The 7,801-nt window shown below is 37.5% G+C and overlaps 1 pseudogene; it reads right to left on the bottom strand.

Annotated features, from left to right (window-relative positions):
* LOC114621670 overlaps positions 1–7,801 on the bottom strand; it is a 27,129-nt pseudogene that overhangs the window by 18,983 nt on the left and 345 nt on the right.

The raw sequence follows: 7,801 nt of genomic DNA, 5'->3' as shown, positions 1-7,801 counted from the left end.
ATATTCATCCTAAAACTAAAGAATATAACCTTCTTCTCAGCACCACATGGTACCTTCTCTAAAATTTATAATATATAATAGGTCACAAAATTGACCTCAACATCTAAAAGATTTATTTATTTATTTGTATATTTTATTTATTTCCATTTCAGATGTCATCCCCTTTCCCCATTTCCCCTCTGTAGAACTACCTACCCCACCCTCTCCTCCTCCTTTTTACTTTTATACCATTAAAATTACATGTAAGTATTCAGGTCAGTTCTAGGTTGAGGGACTAGCAGTACAAGAGATGCAAATTATCAAGGAACAAGTAAGACAATAAACACAAATAGTCAAAGAACAAGCAAGACACTAAACAGAATTCCATGAAGACTCCCATGATCACTATTTCTAAGGGCTTATCAGATGACCAAAATATTTGAGCCAATTTCCCTGTCCTAGTCCAATGTCATTTTTCATGTCTGAAGCCTACTTCCATGTTCTAGCCTAATATTTAGATTCCTGCCTGAAATTACTTCTTTGTTCTGGACTAATATTTAGATTCCTGCATGAAATTAATTCTTTATTCTAGCTTAATGCCGGATTACTGCCTGAAGCCTACTTCCTTGTCCTTGGCCAATGACATATTTCTGCCAAGCAGCCCATTTCCTTGTCCTTGGCACATGTCAGATTCTTGCCGAGCAGCCCCAAAGGCTCTCTGCTTCTCCCCCTTTTTCATTTCATTAACAAGACTGAGCCTGTGTTAGATCATTCTGACAAGAATGCCTTCCTTACCCGTCATGGACTATGCATTATCAAAGGCAATGTACTTATGTCTTAGGTTGGTAAGACTTTGTGTGGAATCTTACCTGTTCTTGGCTTGCCAGCCTGTTAATTTAATCACTCTGTCTAGGCTTCCATTTTCAGGTTTAAGCCAAGTACTTTGTCTGCCAACATGTTGATGTTGTTAAAGACAAGTTTTCAAATAATGGGCAGGAATAAAACTATTCCAAGAACAATAAGGGCTAGCATGATCAAGTTATATATGCTATTCTTGAAGCTTGACCAAAATAGAAATACTGATCTCAGGCCATGAATAATTTTGTCAGCAGTATCTACAGCATCAACATTCAGCAGAGCAGCATGCTTGTAATTCATAAGCTCACTATGTAAAGTTAAAACATTCAAAAAGGTGTTAGAATTATTCCAAATACACTGCAAATGTCTTTAAACTTTTTCCTAATTGTAGTGACAACCACTGTAAATTTTAGAACTAACATGAATCCAATGGTATTTGGCATGACCCTCAAGATGGTCCCTTACCCTTAAATTCTGAACCTCCTTCCAGTAATTTGAATAGGATAAAGAGAGCATCAATCTGTTCTTCCAAATACCTATCTAAATCCTCTGGTCTATTCAACACATTAGTAATATTTTTTGCTAAATGATTAACAAAAGTAGTTTCTTGTGTCACAGCAATTGCAGAAGCAGTGGTGCTAGCAATTAATGTAATTAAAGCTGCTATACCAGCAATAATCAAGCCCACTACCCTCTTGCTTCTGCTTAAAGCCTGACTCATTTCTTCCAGTACTTCCAGGCTATTTTTTAGAATACTAAGGTTCTGTGATACTCAGGGCACTAAAACAAAAGCTGGTTGATAGACCTCTGTAACTGACATGCCTGATTTCAAAACATAATCACAATCAAAATTTGTACAATTAATGCAATTTACATTAAATACTGTAGAAGAAACAAAAGTAATTTTAACTTGACAATTAAAAGAGCCTTAACACATGTGTTAACACCCGTTAGAAATCCAGATCCTGCCCCAACTTTATCTCTTGCTAACATAACATCACAGAGAACTGCAGCTAACTTCCGTATATGTCTCTGAAAATGTCCAGATCCAGCCTTCCAAATGAAGACTGTTATTTCCAATATCGGATTGATTTCTAGACCAGTCCATGATTGAGTCTGAATATCTGGTCACATTTAAGAACAATACAAGGGTCAGTATAACTTTTCTTTTTGTTTCCCTGTTCCACAAGTTCTAAAAACTGGAGACAAGGCAGCTTGTCCCATCTGGAATATAGGTAAGCAACAGTGGGTCAGGAACATATGTCCAATACAGCTTCCAGTAACCACTGTGAGAGCACTCAGCAAGCTCACAAGTCAGCATCATTCTTTGTCCTGGTATCAGCATGGCTCACCCGTCACTCTGACAACCACCATGTTCCTTCAGCATCCTGCAGAAAAAATACAAACATATCCTCTTCCCCATATTTAATAACTTATCTGGATCATGACTTATGCCAGTAAGTGGATCTTTCCCTTTCACCTATGCATAAGTATGCCTAGTTGTAGAGTGCCATAGATACTCAGCAGAAAATTCCCTGGCCTCCAACTTTTTTGAGGAAAATTTAAAATAAAAAAATAAAAGAACATTATTTAAATAAATTTTGGTGGTGTACAGGAATTATCCATCCCCTTTTTATGTTATGGAGATACTGTTTTAAAATTCCGTGGGCCCTTTCCACAGTCTCTTGTCCTTGACCATTATAAGGAATCCCAGTAATACTGGTAATATTAAATTGCTGCTAAAAGGTCTCAAGTGTTCAACTGTGATAGCCTGTTCCAATATCTGTTTTTTGTTTGTTTTTCTTTTTCTTTTTAAATTGGATCCTTTATTTATCTACATTTCAGATGTAATCCCCTTTCCCCATTCTGCCACCCAGAAATCCTCTGTCCTCCTATTTCTATGTGGGTGCCCCCACCCATCTACCTACTCCCACCTCCATGCCCTCAAATTCCTCCTCACTGGGGCATCCTTCAAGGGACCAAGGCTCCCCTTTCCCACTGATGCCTGACAAGTCCATCCTTCTCTACATTTGCAGCCGGACACAGGAGTCCTTCCATGTGTGTTCCCAGGCTAGCTGTTTAGATCCTGGGAACTCTGGTTTGTTGATATTGTAGCTATACCCATGGGGCCACAAGCCCCTTCAACTCCTTCAGTCTTCTCTGTACCTCTTCCACTGGGGACCCTGTGATCAGTTTTGATGGTTAACTGTGAGCATTCCCGTCCATATATGTCAGGCTCTGGCAATGCCTCTCAGGAGACAGCATGAACTTCCAGACATCCACAACAGTGTTTGCACATGGTGATTGCATCTGGGAGGGACTGCCAGTTGGTGAGGTCTCTGGATTGTCCCTCCTCCAGTTTCTGTGCCACACTTTGTCTCCTTTTTGCTCCTGTGAGTATTTTGTTACTCCTTCTAAGAAGGACCAAAGCTCCCACACTTTGGTCTTTCTTTTTTGTGGGCTTCATGTGGTCTGTGAGTTATCATGTCTTGGATATTGTGAGATTTTGGGCTAGTATCCACTTATCAGTGAGTGCATATGTTGTATGTTCTTTTGTGATTGGGTTACCTCACTCAGGATGATATTTTCTAGTGCCATCCGTTTGCCTAAGATTTCATCAATTCATTATTTTTAATAGCTGAGTATTACTCCATTGTGTAAATGTACCATGTCTTCTGTATCCATTCCTCTGTTTAAGGACATCTGGGTTCTTTCCAGCTTCTGGTTATTATAAATAAGGCTGCTAAGAACATAGTGGAGCATGTGTCCTTGTTGGAGCATCTTCTAGGTATAAGTCCAGTAGTGGTATAGCTGGGTCTTCAGGTAATGCTATCTCCAATTTTCTGAGGAACCACCAGACTGATTTCCAGAGTGGTTGTACCAGCTTACAATCCTACCAACAACAGAGGAGTGTTCCTCTTTCTCCACATCCTTGCCATCATCTGCTGTCATCTGAGTTTTTAATCTTAGACATTCTGACTGGTGTGAGGTAGAATCTCAGGGTTGTTTTAATTCACATTTCTCTGATGACTAAAGATGTTGAACATTTCTCTAGTTGCTTCAAGGCCATTCGATATTTTTCAGTTGAAAATTGTTTGTTTAGCTCTGTACCCCATTTTTTAATAGGGTTATTTGATTTTCTGGAATCTAATTTCTTGAGTTCTTTTTATATTTTGGGTCTTAGCCTTCTATAAGATGTAGGATTGGTAAAGATGTTTTCCAAATTTGTTGGTGGCTGTTTTGTCCTATTTAAGTTATCCCTTGCCTTACAGAAGCTTTGCAACTTCATGAGATCCCATTTGTCAATTCTTGATCTTAGAGCATAAGCCATTGTTGTCCTTTTCAGGAACTTCCTCCCTGTGCCTACTAGTTAAAGGCTCTTTCCCATTTTCTCTTCTATTAGTTTCAGTGTGTCCGGTTTTATATTGGGGTCCTTGATCCACTTGGACTTGAGTTTTGTACAATGAATAAAACTGGATTGATTTATATTTTCCTACATGCTAACCTTCAGTTGAACCAGCACCATTTGTTGAAAATGCTATCTTTTTTTCCTCTGAATGGTTTTTAGCTCCTTTGTCAAAGCTCAAGTGTCTATAGGTATATGTGTTCACTTCCGGGTTTTTGATCCTATTCCATTGATCTTCTTGCCTATCTCTGTACCAATACCACATAGTGGTTTTTTTTTTTTTAAATCACTATTGCTGTGTAGTACAGCTTGAGGTCATGGATGGTGATTCCCTTAGAAGTTCTTTTATTGTTGAGAATAGTTTTAACTATTCTGGGTTTTGTGTTATTCCAAATGAATTTGAGAATTGCTCTTTCTAGCTCTGTGAAGAATTGAGTTGGAATTTTGATGGGGATTGCATTAAATCTGTATATTGCTTTCAGCAAGATGGCCATTTTTACTATATTAATCCTGCCAATCCATGAGCATGGGAGGTCTTTCCATCTTCTGAGATCTTCTTCGATTTCTTTCTTTAGGGACTGGAAGTTCTTGTCATACAGATCTGTCACTTGCTTGGTTAGATTGACACCAAGGTATATTATAGTATTTGTGACTATTGTGAAGGGTGTCATTTCCCTAATTTCTTTCTCAGTCTGCTTATCCTTTACATAAAGGAAGGCTACTGATTTGGTGGAGTTAATTTTATATCCAGCTACTTTGCTGAAGTTGTTTATCAGGTTTAGGAGTTCTCTGGTGGAAGTCTTGGGATCAATTAAGTATGCTATCATATCATCTGCAAATAGTGATATTTTGAATTCTTCCTTCTAATTTGTACTCCTTTGATCTCCTTTTGTTGTCTAATTGCTCTGGCTAAGATTTCGAGTTCTATATTGAATAGATAGGGAGAGAGTGTGCAGTCTTGTCCAGTCCCTAATCTTAGTGGGATTGCTTCAAGTTTCTCTCCATTTAGTTTGATGTTGGCTACTGGTTTGCTGTAAATTGCTTTTACTATGTTTAGGTATGGGCCTTGAATTCCTGTTCTTTCCAAGACTTTTATCATGAAGAGGTGTTGAATTTTGTCAAATGCTTTCTCAGCATCTAATGAGATTATCATGTGGTTTTTATCTTTGAGTTTGTTTATATAGTGGATTACATTGATGGATTTCCAAATATTGAACCATCCCTGCATTCCTGGCATAAAGCCTACTTGATCATGGTGGATGATTGTTTTGATGTGTTCTTGGATTCAGTTTGCAAGAATTTTATTGAGTATTTTTGCATTGATATTTATAAGAGAGATTGGTCTGAAGTTCTCTTTCATTGGGTCTTTGTGTGGTTTAGGTATGAGTGTAATTGTGTCTTCAAAGAATGAACTGAGTAGTGTTCCTTCTGTTTCTATTTTGTGGAATAGTTTGAAGAGAATTGGTATTAGGTCTTCTTGGAAGGTGTGATAGAATTCTGCACTAAAATCATCTGGTCCTGGGCTTTTTTGTTGAGTATAGGCTTTTGTAGTAGGAGATGATGGTTTTTTTGAATTCTTTCAGTTTCTGTTGTTATGTCTCCCTTTTTAGTTCTGTATTTATTAATTTGGATACTGTCTCTGTGCTCTCTGGTTAGTAGGCTAACGGTTTATCTATCTTGTTGATTTTCTCAAAGAACCAGCTCCTGGTTTCATTGATACTTTATATAGTTCTTTTTGTTTCTACTTGGTTGTTTTCAGCCCTGAGATTGATTATTACCTGCCTCTACTCCTTTTCGGTATATTTGCATCTTTTTGTTCTAGAGCTTTGAGGTGTGTTTTCAAGCCACTAAGTTATGCTCTCTCTAGTTTCTGTTTGGAGGCACTTAGATCTGTGAGTTTTCTTCTTAGCACTGCTTTCATTGTGTCCCACAAGTTTTGGTATGATGTGTCATCATTTTCATTAAATTCTAAAAAGTATTTAATTTTTTTCTCTATTTCTTCCCTGACCTAGTAATCATTGAGTAGAGTATTAGTCAGTTTCCATGTGTATGTGGGTTTTCCATTGATCTTATCATTATTGAAGTCCAGCCTTAGTCCATGGTGATCTGATAGGATGCATGGGATTATTTAAATCTTTTTGTATTTGTTGAGGCCTGTTTTGTGACTGAGTATATGGTCAATTTTGGAGAATATACCATGAGGTGCTGAGAAAAAGGTATATTCTTTTGTTTTGGGGTGAAATATTCTATAAATATCTGCTAGATCCATTTGGTTTATAACTTTTCTTAGTTTCACTTTGTCTCTGTTTAGTTTCTGTTTCCATGATCTGTCCATTGATGAGAGTGGGGTGTTGAAGTCTCCCACTATTATTGTGTTAGGTGCAATGCATGCTTTGAGGTTTAGTAAATTTTCTTTTATAAATGTGGCTGCCCTTGCGTTTGGTGCAGAGATGCTCAGAACTTAGATTTCATCTTGTTTGATTTTTCCTTTTGTGAGTATGAAGTTTCCATTCTTACCTTTCTTGATAACTACTGGTTGAAAGTTGATTTTATTCGATATTAGAATGGCTATTCCAGCTTGTTTCTCAGAACCTTTTTCTTGGAAAATTGTTTTCCAGGCTTTTATTCTGAGGTAGTTTCTGTCTTTGTCACTGAGGTGCATTTCCTGTACGCAGCAAAATGTTGGGTCCTGTTTACATATCCAGTTCATTAGTCTATGTCTTTTTATTGGTGAATTGAGTCCATTGATGTTAAGAGACATTAAGGAGGAGTAATTGTTGCTTCCTGTTATTTTTGTTATTAGAGGTGGAGTTATGTTTGTGTGGCTCTCTTCTTTTAGGTTTGCTGAAAGAAGATTATTTTCTTGCTTTTTCTAGGGTATAATTTCCCTTTTGTGTTGATAGTTTTCCTCTACTATCCTTTGTAAGGCTGTATTTGTGGAAAGATATTGTATAAATTTGGTTTTGTCATGGAATGTCTTGGTTTCTCCACCTATGGTAACTGAGAGTTTTGCTGGGTATAGTAGCCTGGGCTGGCATTTGTGTTCTCTTAAGGTCTGTATGACATCTGTCCAGGATCTTCTGGCTTTTATAGTCTCTGGTGAGAAGTCTGATATAATTCTGATAGGTCTGCCTTAATAAGTTACTTGACCTTTTTATCTTACTGCTTTTAATATTCTTTCTTTGTTTTGTGCATTTGGTATTTTGATTATTATGTGACGGGGGATTTTTTTTCTTGTTTAGTCTATTTGGAGTTCTGTAGGCTTCTAGTATGTTCATAGGCATCTCTTTAGGTTAGGGAAGTTTTCTTCTATAATTTTGTTGAATATATTTACTGGCTCTTTAAGTTGGGAATCTTAGCTTTCTTCTATAACTATTAACCTTAGGTTTGGTCTTCTTTTTGTGTCCTGTATTTCCTGGATGTTTTGAGTTAGAAGTTATTTGCATTTTGTATTTTCTTTGACAGTTGTGTCAATGTTTTCTCTGTGAAAAAATTCCTGCAGTTCCTGCCTCAGGCCTGCATGGCCCAGGCCTGCATGGCCCAGGCCTGCATGGCCCA

This window comes from Grammomys surdaster, unplaced genomic scaffold, assembly GCF_004785775.1.
Source record: "Grammomys surdaster isolate TR1022 unplaced genomic scaffold, NIH_TR_1.0 184, whole genome shotgun sequence".
In the NCBI taxonomy this organism is placed as follows: domain Eukaryota; kingdom Metazoa; phylum Chordata; class Mammalia; order Rodentia; family Muridae; genus Grammomys; species Grammomys surdaster.
The sequence above is the reverse complement of the archived record's forward strand: the minus strand, read 5'-3'. Positions and strand labels throughout refer to the sequence as shown.